The following is a 14,290-nucleotide window of genomic DNA, read 5'->3' on the forward strand; positions in this document are numbered from 1 at the left end:
AATAGGCAATAGACAGACACTTGCACGACTTAATGAAGTTATTATGTGGCATATATATATATGTTATTGCTGAACAGCATATTCATATGAAACTCAAGCTTGTTTCTCTCTACGGAAATCTTTAGCAAAAAACGAAAGATTTATTCGATATGAAGAGAAATCAAAGTATTCTTTATGTGAAAAGCAGTTCACATGGGCATATGAAACCCGAACCAAAGTCCTACTAACTTCCCTGCGCCTCTGGTGGCTTAGAGATGTAGGGCAGGAATGTTCTAGAATTAAGTAGAAATACAGTGTGAAAACTGAACTAAAAAATTCCCACTAACACCCCTGCGCCTCCTTGTGGAGTATAGGTGTATGGGCGGAATGTTCTGGAATTATAACCTGTAAGAACAGCAATGATTAAAATGACCGTCATGCCATGCTTCCACTGAAAATCACAGGACAGGTTACCTGCTGCAGTGTTACTATAGGCTTAATAGCCTATTATACATTAAATATAGGCTTAATAGCCTATTCTACAGTTACAGATGTATTATACAGTAAAATGCAGTTTACAATACATTATGCAGCCTTATTCTTTAGTTAGCCTTCCAGTTATTCCATTAACTGTTTAAACACTAAGCAGTTTCTTAACCCCTGCAGCCTTCTGCTGCTATGGGTTTTACTCAACACTGCCTGCAGTGATGTATCTTATTTCCAAGCAGCCTTTGTTGCTGCTTATTTAAACTGAGCAGTCTCTTAACCCATGCAGCCTTTGCTGCTGCTATGGGCTTTACTCACCGTCACCCCCCTGCAGCCGCGCTGCTTTGTAGCTTTTAGCTTCTCCCTGTGCAGCGGCCGGAAGCGAGTGCAGGGAGCCTAGGGAAACCCGGGGAGCGCTGCTATAGTGCGCCGTGGAGCCCTCCGGAAGAACGGGCGGCGCCTCATACAGCAGTGGCCGGGTGCAGCGCTGGAAGAGCGGCCGGCGTCTTTAGTGACGTACGGCCGCTCTGAGCTTTAGACCCGGGTACGCAGAGTGGCTGCTTGGGCGGCGCTCGCGTACAGTGGCTGGGAGAGCGGCCGGCGTCTGTAAATGACGTGCGGCCGCTGTACAGTGTGGGAGTACAGAGGCAGAGTTCTGGTAGAGCGGCCGGCGTCTGTGAATGACGTGCGGCCGCTCTACAGAGGCAGAGATCTGGGAGAGCGGCCGGCGTCTGTGAATGACGTGCGGCCGCTTTACAGAGGCAGAGTTGTGGTACAATGGCTGGGAGAGCGGCCGGCGTCTGTGAGTGACGTGCGGCCGCTCTCTTCGTTCAGCGGGGTATCCTGCCGCGCTATAAGCGGTGGGCAAAGCGGTGTAACAATAAAGGCTTTCCCCACACAGCAGGGCGGCAGCGTGAGCTGACCGCCCTGACACCCCACCATACCTTGTAGTGCCGCACTCCTGTAAGCTCCGTGACGGGGCTTTCATCCTGGCTGTGACGGGGCTTCTTTGTGTAAGCTCCGTCCAGTTGCAGTAGGAGACAGTGTCTGCCTGTGGCTGTGAGGGTGCTCTTTGTGAGGACCGACACGCCATGCGCTGCCTTGTAGCGCCTGTGGCTGTGAGGGTGCTCTTTGTGAGGACCGACACGCCATTCGCTGCCCGTGCAGCGGCACTATCCCGGACCCATGTTTTTCCAGAAACTGGGAAGGGATGTGCTAAGTGTAAAAATAAAAATTAAAAATAAAAATTAAAAATAAAAATCCAAGTGTGGTTATACCACAAGCCAATGTTCGTGCTGTGAGCACCGAAAAAACACAGAGAGTACACTGAGGTACTCGGGGATATGGAGGGGGTGGGAGAGGCCTAAATTTAAATATTCAGTGCCTTTGTTCGGGCTACGCCCGTCCATATCCCAAGAGTACTCCAGTGACCCCTAGTGGATGATAAAGAAACCTTGGTTTCTTTGTTCGGCAGGAACCAAGGCAATTATTTTGTCTTGACATAATTTGTGTATTGCGTTCAGGACATTTGTGCCGTCCTGAGCAGAAACTGGCAAGGCTGATTTAAAAAAATCGGAATGGGTGAAGGTCTTGAAATTCCAACCTGTAACCTTGGGATACCATCTGTAATATCCAAGGATCCAGGTCTGAGTGAAGCCAGACCTGGCTGAAATATAATAGACGTGCCCCCACCCGATCGCACTCCCGCAGAGGAGCCCCAGCGTCATGCTGTGGCTTTTGCAGAAGTAGTTGCTGACTTCTGCTGCTGGGAGCTTGACGGTGTTGTAGATTTTTTACCTTTTCCTCTCCCTTTTCCTGTGACAAAAGGGGTACTCTTAGCCTTTTTGTACTTGTTGGGTCGAAAGGACTGCATAGTATGAGAATAAATAAGATTTTACTCACCGGTAAATCTATTTCTCGTAGTCCGTAGTGGATGCTGGGACTCCGTAAGAACCATGGGGAATAGCGGCTCCGCAGGAGACTGGGCACAACTAAAAGAAAGCTTTAGGTCTACCTGGTGTGCACTGGCTCCTCCCTCTATGACCCTCTTCCAGACCTCAGTTAGGATACTGTGCCCGGAAGAGCTGACACAATAAGGAAGGATTTTGAATCCCGGGTAAGACTCATACCAGCCACACCAATCACACCGTATAACTCGTGATACTATACCCAGTTAACAGTATGAACAACAACTGAGCCTCACAACAGATGGCTCAACAATAACCCTTTAGTTAAACAATAACTATATACAAGTATTGCAGACAATCCGCACTTGGGATGGGCGCCCAGCATCCACTACGGACTACGAGAAATAGATTGCTGGGACTCCGTAAGGACCATGGGGATTATACCAAAGCTCCCAAACGGGCGGGAGAGTGCGGATGACTCTGCAGCACCGAATGGGCAAACTCTAGGTCCTCCTCAGCCAGGGTGTCAAACTTGTAGAATTTAGCAAATGTGTTTGACCCCGACCAAGTAGCTGCTCGGCAAAGTTGTAGAGCCGAGACCCCTCGGGCAGCCACCCAAGAAGAGCCCACCTTCCTCGTGGAATGGGCTTTCACTGATTTAGGATGCGGCAGTCCAGCCGCAGAATGTGCAAGCTGAATCGTACTACAGATCCAGCGAGCAATAGTCTACTTTGAAGCAGGAGCACCCAGCTTGTTGGGTGCATACAGGATAAACAACGAGTCAGTTTTCCTGACACTAGCTGTCCTGGAAACATAAATTCTCAGGGCCCCGACTACGTCCAACAACTTGGAAGCCTCCAAGTCTTTAGTAGCCGCAGGCACCACGATAGGTTGGTTCAAATGAAAGGCTGATACCACCTTAGGGAGAAACTGGGGACGAGTCCTCAATTCTGCCCTATCCATATGGAAAATCAGATAAGGGCTTTTACATGACAAAGCCGCCAATTCTGACACACGCCTGGCCGAAGCCAAGGCCAACAGCATGACCACTTTCCACGTGAGATATTTTAATTCCACGGTTTTAAGTGGCTCAAACCAATGTGACTTTAGGAAATCCAACACCACGTTGAGATCCCAAGGTGCCACTGGAGGCACAAAAGGGGGCTTAATATGCAGCACTCCCTTAACAAAAGTCTGAACTTCAGGTAGTGAAGCCAGTTCTCTCTGGAAGAAAATCGATAGAGCCGAAATCTGGACCTTAATGGAACCCAATTTTAGGCCCATAGTCACCCCTGACTGTAGGAAGTGCAGAAAACGGCCCAGCTGAAATTACTCCGTTGGGGCCTTCCTGGCCTCACACCACGCAACATATTTTCGCCAAATGCGGTGATAATGGTTTGCGGTCACTTCTTTCCTAGCTTTAATCAGCGTAGGAATGACTTCCTCCGGAATGCCCTTTTCCTTCAGGATCCAGTGTTCAACCGCCATGCCGTCAAACGCAGCCGCGGTAAGTCTTGGAACAGACAGGGCCCCTGCTGCAGCAGGTCCTGTCTGAGCAGCAGAGGCCATGGGTCCTCTGAGATAATTTCTTGAAGTTCCGGGTACCAAGCTCTTCTTGGCCAATCCGGAACAATGAGTATAGTTCTTACTCCTCTTCTCCTTATTATACTCAGTACCTTGGGTATGAGAGGAAGAGGAGGGAACACATATACCGACCGGTACACCCACGGTGTCACTAGAGCGTCCACAGCTATCGCCTGAGGGTCTCTTAACCTGGCGCAATATCTTTCTAGCTTTTTGTTTAGGCGGGACGCCATCATGTCCACCTGTGGCCTTTCCCAACGGTTTACAATCAGTTGGAAGACTTCTGGATGAAGTCCCCACTCTCCCGGGTGGAGGTCGTGCCTGCTGAGGAAGTCTGCTTCCCAGTTGTCCACTCCCGGAATGAACACTGCTGACAGTGCTAACACGTGATTTTCTGCCCATCGGAGAATCCTTGTGGCTTCTGCCATCGCCGTCCTGCTTCTTGTGCCGCCCTGTCGGTTTACATGGGCGACTGCCGTGATGTTGTCTGACTGGATCAGTACCGGCTGGTTTTGAAGCAGGGGTTTTGCCTGACTTAGGGCATTGTAAATGGCCCTCAGTTCCAGAATATTTATGTGTAGGGAAGTCTCCTGACTTGACCATAGTCCTTGGAAGTTTCTTCCCTGTGTGACTGCCCCCCAGCCTCGAAGGCTGGCATCCGTGGTCACCAGGACCCAGTCCTGTATGCCGAATCTGCGGCCCTCTTGAAGATGAGCACTTTGCAGCCACCACAGCAGAGACACCCTGGTCCTTGGAGACAGGGTTATCAGCCGATGCATCTGAAGATGCGAACCGGACCACTTGTCCAACAGGTCCCACTGAAAAGTTCTCGCATGGAACCTGCCGAATGGAATTGCTTCGTAGGAAGCTACCATTTTTCCCAGGACTCGCGTGCAGTGATGCACCGACACCTGTTTTGGTTTTAGGAGGCCTCTGACTAGAGATGACAGCTCCTTGGCCTTCTCCTCCGGGAGAAACACTTTTTTCTGTTCTGTGTCCAGAACCATCCCCAGGAACAGTAGACGTGTCGTAGGGACCAGCTGTGACTTTGGAATATTTAGAATCCAACCGTGCTGTTGTAGCACCTCCCGAGATAGCGCTACCCCGACCAACAACTGCTCCCTGGACCTCGCCTTTATCAGGAGATCGTCCAAGTACGGGATAATTAAAACTCCCTTTTTTCGAAGGAGTATCATCATTTCGGCCATTACCTTGGTAAATACCCTCGGTGCCGTGGACAGACCAAACGTCAACTTCTGGAATTGGTAATGACAATCCTGTACCACAAATCTGAGGTACTCCTGGTGAGGATGGTAAATGGGGACATGCAGGTAAGCATCCTTGATGTCCAGTGATACCATGTAATCCCCCTCGTCCAGGCTTGCAATAACCGCCCTGAGCGATTCCATCTTGAACTTGAATTTTTTTTATATATGTGTTCAAGGATTTCAAATTTCAAATGGGCCTCACCGAACCGTCCGGTTTCGGTACCACAAACATTGTGGAATAGTAACCCCGTCCTTGTTGAAGGAGGGGCACCTTGACTATCACCTGCTGGGAATACAGCTTGTGTATTGCCTCTAACACTGCCTCCCTGCCTGAGGGAGTTGTAGGCAAGGCAGATTTGAGGAAACGGTGGGGGGGGGGGGGGGGGGGGAGACGTCTCGAATTCCAGCTTGTACCCCTGAGATACTACTTGAAGGATCCAGGGATCCACCCGTGAGCGAGCCCACTGATTGCTGAAGTTTTTGAGACGGGCCCCTACCGTACCTGGCTCCGCCTGTGGAGCCCCAGCGTCATGCGGCGAACTTGGAGGAAGCAGGGGAGGACTTTTGCTCCTGTATGCTGCTGCTTTTTCCCTCTACCTCTGCCTCTGGGCAGAAAGGACGCGCCTTTAACCCGCTTGCCCTTATGGGGCCGAAAGGACTGTACCTGATAATACGGTGCTTTCTTTGGCTGTGAGGGAACATGGGGTAAAAATGCTGACCTCCCAGCTGTTGCTGTGGAAACGAGGTCCGAGAGACCATCCCCGAACAACTCCTCACCCTTATAAGGCAAAACTTCCATGTGCCTTTTAGAATCTGCATCACCTGTCCACTGCCGAGTCCATAACCCTCTCCTGGCAGAAATGGACACTGCACTTATTTTAGATGCCAGCCGCCAAATATCCCTCTGTGCATCTCTCATGTATAAGACTGCGTCTTTAATATTCTCTACGGTTAGCAATATAGTGTCCCTGTCTAGGGTATCAATATTTTCCAACAGGGAATCTGACCACGCAGCTGCAGCACTGCACATCCATGCTGAAGCAATAGCTGGTCTCAGTATAATACCTGTGTGTGTATATACAGACTTCAGGATAGCCTCCTGCTTCCTATCAGCAGGCTCCTTTAGGGTGGCCGTATCCGGAGACGGTAGTGCCACCTTCTTTGACAAGCGTGTGAGCGCTTTATCCACCCTAAGGGATGTTTCCCAACGTGACCTATCCTCTGGCGGGAAAGGGTACGTCATTAGTAACCTTTTAGAAATTACCAGTTTCTTATCGGGGAAAGCTCACGCTTCTTCACACACTTCATTTAATTCCTCAGATGGGGGAAAAACTACTGGTAGTTTTTTCTCTCCAAACAGAATACCCTTTTTTGTGGTTCCTGGGGTAACATCAGAAATGTGCAACACATTTTTCATTGCCTCAATCATGTAACGTGTGGCCCTATTGGAAGTTACATTAGTCTCATCGTCGTCGACACTGGAGTCAGTATCCGTGTCGACATCTGTGTCTGCCATCTGAGGTAGCGGGCGTTTTAGAGCCCCTGATGGCTTTTGAGACGCCTGGGCAGGCACAGGCTGAGAAGCCGGCTGTCCCATATTTGGTATGTCGTCAAACCTTTTATGTAAGGAGTTGACACTATCACGTAATTCCTTCCACAAGTCCATCCACTCAGGTGTCGGCCCCGCAGGGGGTGACATCACATTTATCGGCATCTGCTCCGCCTCCACATAAGCCTCCTCATCAAACATGTCGACACAGCCGTACCGACACCGCACACACACAGGGAATGCTCTGACAGAGGACAGGACCCCACAAAGCCCTTTGGGGAGACAGAGAGAGAGAGTATGCCAGCACACACCAGAGCGCTATATAACACAGGGATGAACACTATAACTGAGTGATTTTCCCTTATAGCTGCTTATATATATACTGCTGCGCCTAAATTTAGTGCCCCCCCTCTCTTTTTTACCCTTTGTAGTCTTGAAACTGCAGGGGAGAGCCTGGGAGCGATCCTTCCAGCGGAGCTGTGAGGGAAAAATGGCGCCAGTGTGCTGAGGGAGATAGCCCCGCCCCTTTTTTCGGCGGGCTTCTCCCGCTTTTTTATGGATCTCTGGCAGGGGTATTTTTCACATATATAGCCTCTAGGACTATATATTGTGATTTTTTTTTGCCAGCCAAGGTGTTAATATTGCTGCTCAGGGCGCCCCCCCCCAGCGCCCTGCACCCATCAGTGACCGGAGTGTGAGGTGTGCATGAGGAGCAATGGCGCACAGCTGCAGTGCTGTGCGCTACCTTGTTGAAGACCGAAGTCTTCTGTCGCCGATTTTCAGGACCATCTTCTTGCTTCTGGCTCTGTAAGGGGGACGGCGGCGCGGCTCCGGGACCGGACGATCGAGGTCGGGCCCTGTGTTCGATCCCTCTGGAGCTAATGGTGTCCAGTAGCCTAAGAAGCCCAAGCTAGCTGCAAGCAGGTAGGTTCGCTTCTTCTCCCCTTAGTCCCTCGTAGCAGTGAGTCTGTTGCCAGCAGATCTCACTGAAAATAAAAAAACCTAAAATATACTTTCTTTTCTAGGAGCTCAGGAGAGCCCCTAGTGTGCATCCAGCTCAGCCGGGCACAAGATTCTAACTGAGGTCTGGAGGAGGGTCATAGAGGGAGGAGCCAGTGCACACCAGGTAGACCTAAAGCTTTTTTTTAGTTGTGCCCAGTCTCCTGCGGAGCCGCTATTCCCCATGGTCCTTACGGAGTCCCAGCATCCACTTAGGACGTCAGAGAAATATACTTTTTTTTTTTTTTTTAGCCGGGGTAGCTGCCGACGGCAGAAATGCTGACTTGCCAGATGTAGTAGTTGATATCATGGCATCTAGTTTCCAAAGAGGGCCTTACCATTGTAGGGGAGCGCCCAATATTTCTTTTGGATTCAGCGTCAGCATTCCGTTGGTGGATCCAGAGTGCCCTGCGGCTGAAATCGCCATAGTAGAGGCCCTTGAGCCCAGTAAGCCTATGTCCTTCATAGCTTCAACCAAGTAACCTGCAGAATCTTTAATATAACCTAGAATTTGCAGCATATCATCTTTATCGACCGTGTCAATATTAATAATTAAATTGTCTGCCCACTTTTCCACTGCGTTACCTACCCACGCAGAAGCAATCGCGGTCCTGAATAACGCACCCGTAGCAACACAGATGGACTTTAAAGTCGTTTCTAATTTGCGGTCAGCAGGTTCTTTTAATGAAGCTGACCCTGGGGCTGGTAAAATGATTTTCTTTGACAACCTAGAGACTGAGGTCTCTATCATTGGGGGTGACTCCCACTTACGCCTATCCTCTTCTGGGAAAGGGTCCTTAGACGGAGGAAAAGTCACCACCTGTTTTTTTATTTAATTTAAAATAATCTTTTTCGGGGGGCGTGGCCACGGCAGCACAGGAGTAGGAAGCAGATTCCGGGAGCTCCCTGGATTAAACATCCTCCTGTAATATCCTGGCCCCTTTGCTGTGCCTGAATACCCTGCTTTTCTTCCCTACGCTGCAGGGCATCGGCAGGCGATTTCCCCGCTCTCCCCGGGGTCTGTACGGCCGAGGAGACATACTTCCGGATTTGCGGCCTATACCTCCTCCGGATCCCCGGCCTCAATTTTGGAGATTCCCGGCCCCGCTGCTCTGGACTGCTGCTTCCAGTCATAGAGGGAACACTCTCACTTAAAGGCTGACTGATATGTAACTGGTGAGTGACTTCTACCTCCTGGGATCAAATTACACTTTGACTTCAGTTGCTGTCTTATTTTACATACTAAATAACTGCATCGCTCCTGCTCTCACCTATATTCTGGGACGCTGCCAGTACTTTCTTTTACATTTGCCTACTACTTTGGAGACCAGCTGCGGATGTGTTTCTGCTTATTACAACCCTAAAATTCACTAATTGCTGAAGTCTCCTTCTACGCTTTTGACCTGAGATTATACCGGAGTGTCTGTTACTACCTATTGTCCGTCATGGTTCGGGACGGCCAGCACACGGCTGCGGCGAAGCTGGAGAAATTTGCCAGACAACCTAACCCACTAAACCAACGGGCCTCGCAGGCCGCTTCGCAGGGGGCCTCTCCGTCCCACTCCTACTCCCCATCTGCAACAGCTGCTGAATCCCCTAACACACCCGCAGCTCCATCTCTTCAACAAGTGCTGGAGGCAATAGCTGGATCGGAACAGCGTCTTTCAGATAAGATGGAGAAAGTGCAGTGTGATCTCTCACTGCTTCGGCAGGACGTCCAGCGCATACGAGAGAGAGTGGGAGAGGCAGAAACCCGTGTCTCGAATCTGGAGGATATGTGCGGTCCTATGAAACAATCTATTTCCACGGTAACCCAGCAAGTAACATCCCTTCAATCCAAATTACTAGACATGGAGGGTCGGCTGCGTAGAAATAATGTGCGATTTGTGGGCCTGCCGGAGAAGGAGGAGGGCTCCCAGCCTGAGGTCTTCCTGGAGTCATGGCTTAAGGAACTGTACGGCGCTGAATCCTTCACGGCACAGTTTACGGTGGAGCGTGCACACCGGATACCATCTCGTCCTCTACCTCCTGGCGCCCCTCCGCGCACCTTCATCGCCAAATTTCTGCATTATAAGGACAGTGACTCGGTCCTCCGGTTGGGACGCACAAAAGGCCCCCTTACCAGAAACGGGGTTACCGTGTCTGCTTTTCCTGATTTTGCCGCGGAAGTCCAGAAGGATCGAGCCCAGTTTATGCCTATCAAGAGGCGCCTCAGAGACCTGAACGTCTCCTACTCTATGCTATTCCCCTCCCGACTCCGGGTGGTAGCGGACGGGGAAACCAAATTCTTCAATTCCCCTAGAGAGGCAGCCCAATGGCTGGACAGATATGCTCCGGGAGCGCGCCAGATGGCCCCGGATTGAGGCCCTGCACTGTCTAATGATCGGTTAAGACCACCAGAGGCATCTACCCATTGTCCAGGGAGCCCCCTCTTGGCGTTGGTGGCTCAGGACTTTTCTTTCTCTTGATCGCTTGACTTTGGTTAAGGGTTTTGTTTAGTATTTAGCCCTTGAGAGATAGAAACGATAGTTTGGGATTTAAGTATGCCGAAGTTAGGGGTGGTATACGGGGAGGGGGGGAGAGTTCAGCGAACAGCTTGTTGCTGTGCCTTACACAAGTTTTTTTCTTTCTATAGTTTTTTATTTTTCTCATGCTTAAATTTGTTTTGGAGTACATTCATTTTGATGTGGGAAGTATGTCTGATGCATTGGATACTGTCGATTAAGAATCAGGGATTGAGTAGTATAGCACTGTTATTACCCTCACTAACAATTTCCAGGAATATTCGCTGGACTGTATCTTTAGGTTACTACATAGAATATTACCAGATCTATGGCTAATTTGAAATTTCTGACATGGAATGTTCGAGGTTTAAATAATAAGATAAAGCGTTCCTTAGTATTAACTACACTTCGGAAATATGGCCCGGATGTTGCATGTCTCTGCGAGACTCACTTGGAGGGGAATAGGTTACTATCACTTAGAAGACCCTGGGTGGGCTGGGCCTATCACGCTTCTCACTCCTCTTCCTCCAGGGGTGTGTCAATCCTGATAAAGAAATCGGTCCAATTTGAGCTGGTATCGGTCAAGACTGACAAATACGGTCGATTTGTGTTCCTTGAATGTAGACTAAGTTCCCAACCCTACTACATACTGGCGGTTTATATCCCCCCCCCATTCTGGTACGATGTACTACAGCAAGCCGCTTCATTCATAGCCTCCTCTCCGGACACCCCGGTAATCTGCTTGGGTGACTTTAACAATGTCATGAATTTAGCTTTAGACAGATGGCGCTCTCCGCAGGCTGCTGGGGTCCGCTCTAGTCCTACTAAATTTGCTGATTTTCTGAATAATTTGCAGTGGGTGGATGTGTGGAGAGCTCAGCACCCTACGACTAGACAGTTTTCATGCTTCTCTGGCACGCATGGTTCGTTCTCCAGGATCGATCTGACCCTAGTCTCTCCCGTTCTTCTCCCTAGGGTGGTTGACGTCCAATACGAGGCCCGGGGTATATCTGATCACTCCCCTATGGTGTTGACTCTCGCTATGGTGAGCCAGAGGGGTCAATCTTATTGGAAACTGCATCCTTCCTGGCTGCTGCAAATAGGTGACTGCTCTGACCAGGTGACTCAGTGGGAGGGATACTTTACTGACAATGTAGGCTCGGCCCCCGGAACAGTGGTTTGGGATTCATTTAAGGCATTCCTAAGGGGAACGTATATTGGACGTATTTCTGCCCTCAAAAAGTCCTGCAGGGAGAGAGAGCGAGCCCTTGAGAGTGACGCCAGGGATTTGGAACCTAGATACTTGGTGGATGGCACCCCTGCGCTGAAGGTACGCTGGCTGGCGGCCCAGTCGGCATGGGTGGCTCATCTGTCTGATAAAAACTCGCGCTCGCTTCTATTTCAGGCTACTAATATTTACATGCAGGGCGATAGGCCAAGTGGCCTGTTGGCTCGATTGGTGCACAGTGACCGCCCAGGTTCTACAATTGCTCAGATGACCGGTAGCGATGGCGCCCTTGTGAACACCACGCCGGAAATTGCGCAGCTATTCCGCTCCTACTATGCTGAGGTCTACAGTTCACAACTGGTAGACTCGACATCAGACCTCTCCGCTTATTTAAGTAATATTCCCCTACCCACACTCCCCCCGGAGGCCTCTGAGATGCTGGAGGCACCCTTAACTCTGGAAGAGGCAACGGCGGCTATTGGCTTGTCTCCCAGCGGCAAGGCACCGGGCTATGACGGCATCCCCTCAGAGGTATACAAGACCCACATTGATTTCTTCGGTCCTAGGCTTCACGCCCTGTATTCTGATATTTTTGTTAATGATCAACTTCCCCCCTCTATGGCGGAGGCGATTATTATAGTGATCCCGAAGCCCGGAAAAGACCCTAGATCCCCAGAATCCTATAGACCGATATCATTGATTCCCACTGACGCTAAGATCCTGGCAAAGATTTTAGCAGTTCGACTCAACACCGTAATTATTTCCATTATCCACTCCGACCAGACCGGCTTTATGCCAGGGATGTCCACTTCTATTAACCTACGTAGATTATATACCATTTTACAAATCCCATATGACTTCCCCTCTGACTCGGTAGTGGTCTCACTGGATGCCGCCAAGGCATTTGACAGTATCGAGTGGTCCTATCTATGGGAGGTCATGACAGCTATGGGTTTCGGGCCTAATTTTATAAAATGGATTAAATTGCTTTATCAGCACCTGACTGCCAGGATCTCAGTGAATGGCTATATCTCTCCCTCGTTCCGCCTGTTTCGCGGGACCAGGCAGGGATGTCCTCTGTCCCCAACCTTGTTTGCCCTGGCCATCGAACCCTTGGCCTGTCTAATAAGGTCCCACCCAGGCGTGGTGGGCATTCATACCGGCCCTCGTGAGGATAGGATTGCCCTTTACGCTGACGACATGCTGTTGTTTCTGCAGGATTACACCAGGTCTATGCCTACAGTGTTGCAATTGATTGAGGAGTTCGGTGTATATTCAGGCCTTCATATTAACTGGTCTAAGTCCTCTATTATGCCTGTGATTGGCCCCCCCCTGCTGCTCCTAAAATCTCCCTACCGCTATGTTGGATGGCGAAATTTAAATATCTTGGGATTCAGGTAACCAATGACCCCTCTGACTTTACACCTTTGAACCTTGATCCGATCATGCAACAAATTACTCGTAAATCCAAGACTTGGTGTAAGCTTCCATTGACTGTACCTGGCAGGGTCAGCCTCGTAAAAATGATAATACTACCTAAGATTCTATATGTGGTTCTGCAATCCACTGTATATATTCATCCATCCTTCTTTAAAAAATTGAATAGTGTCCTGTCTTCTTTAATATGGGCTAGCAAACGTCCTAGAATACAACTGAACACTCTCACCAGGCTGCGCAGCGACGGAGGTCTGGCCTTGCCAAACTTTCAGATGTACTACTATGCCGCTCAGCTGTCTCATATTAGTGCATGGGTACAGGATACTGGCGTCACTTCTCTACACTGGGTATTTGTCCAATGCTACTTCCCCGACTTATCCCCCCTGCAGGTGTTGCTGAGTGGGAGCTTGGCCCGGTTCCTCCCTCCTCTTATATACCAAGCCATGAAGGTGTGGCAGGCACTAAAAATTCTTTTGAAATTTGATGGATTGGACCCGGACACCCCCCTCTGGTATTCTAAATGGCTCCCTGAACTGTATGCGCTCGAGGGGAGGGAAGTTTGGGCCCCTAAATCAGTGATTTCCATAAATCACCTTTATACGGATAATACGCTCAAATCCTTCCAACAACTAAAAGATGAGTTTAATTTGCCTAACTCCTATTTTTTTAGATACCTCCAACTCAGACATGCCTTGCAGTCCCAATTCGCCAATTCCCCCCCTAAAATTATACCATTTCCCATTAAGACCTTTGTAAGTATGCTGGGTCGAGTTAAGATGATTTCCCATGCTTATGGTTATCTACTCGCCAAACTCCATATAGATCCTTTGACACGTCTCCGTGTCAAATGGGAGCAGGATCTGTGCCCCATAGATGAAGAGAACTGGGCCCTTGCTTTGGAAACTCCGTGCACGGTTACCAAATCCATCAGGTATCAACAGATACAATACTTCCTTTTGCATAGAATATATATGACCCCGGCCAGACTGGCCAAATTCGGGACGGGTCGTGTGGGTGACTGCCCTAAGTGTGGGATGACTGCAGGTACTTTTTGGCACCTCATTTGGGATTGTCCGGTGCTGCGGGCTTTCTGGGCGGGGGTCGGATCGATTCTGGGGAACACAGGGGTGGACGAGGCCATGCTTACTCCGCAATTTTGCATCCTGGGAATGGGTAGCTCTGACTTTGTGTCTGGTCCAGAGGGCCTATATGCTCGCAACATATGTGCAATGGCGAAGGTGAGCATTGCGAGGCTATGGATGGCCCCTAAGGGCCCTACACTCCCCGCTCTTAAGGCACTAATAAACGACACTGTTTTTAAGGAACAATACATTTATATGAAACACAAT

The 14,290-nt window shown here is 49.7% G+C and overlaps 1 protein-coding gene and 1 pseudogene across 1 annotated transcript in view; both read right to left on the bottom strand.

Moving 5' to 3' along the window:
* The window catches only part of AGGF1 (angiogenic factor with G-patch and FHA domains 1), a 115,328-nt gene that overhangs the window by 63,365 nt on the left and 37,673 nt on the right, over window positions 1-14,290 (bottom strand). The gene's annotated exons all lie outside the window — the stretch shown is intronic.
* LOC134932396 (U5 spliceosomal RNA) lies at window positions 62-169 on the bottom strand (annotated as a pseudogene).

Source organism: Pseudophryne corroboree, chromosome 1 (assembly GCF_028390025.1).
Source record: "Pseudophryne corroboree isolate aPseCor3 chromosome 1, aPseCor3.hap2, whole genome shotgun sequence".
In the NCBI taxonomy this organism is placed as follows: domain Eukaryota; kingdom Metazoa; phylum Chordata; class Amphibia; order Anura; family Myobatrachidae; genus Pseudophryne; species Pseudophryne corroboree.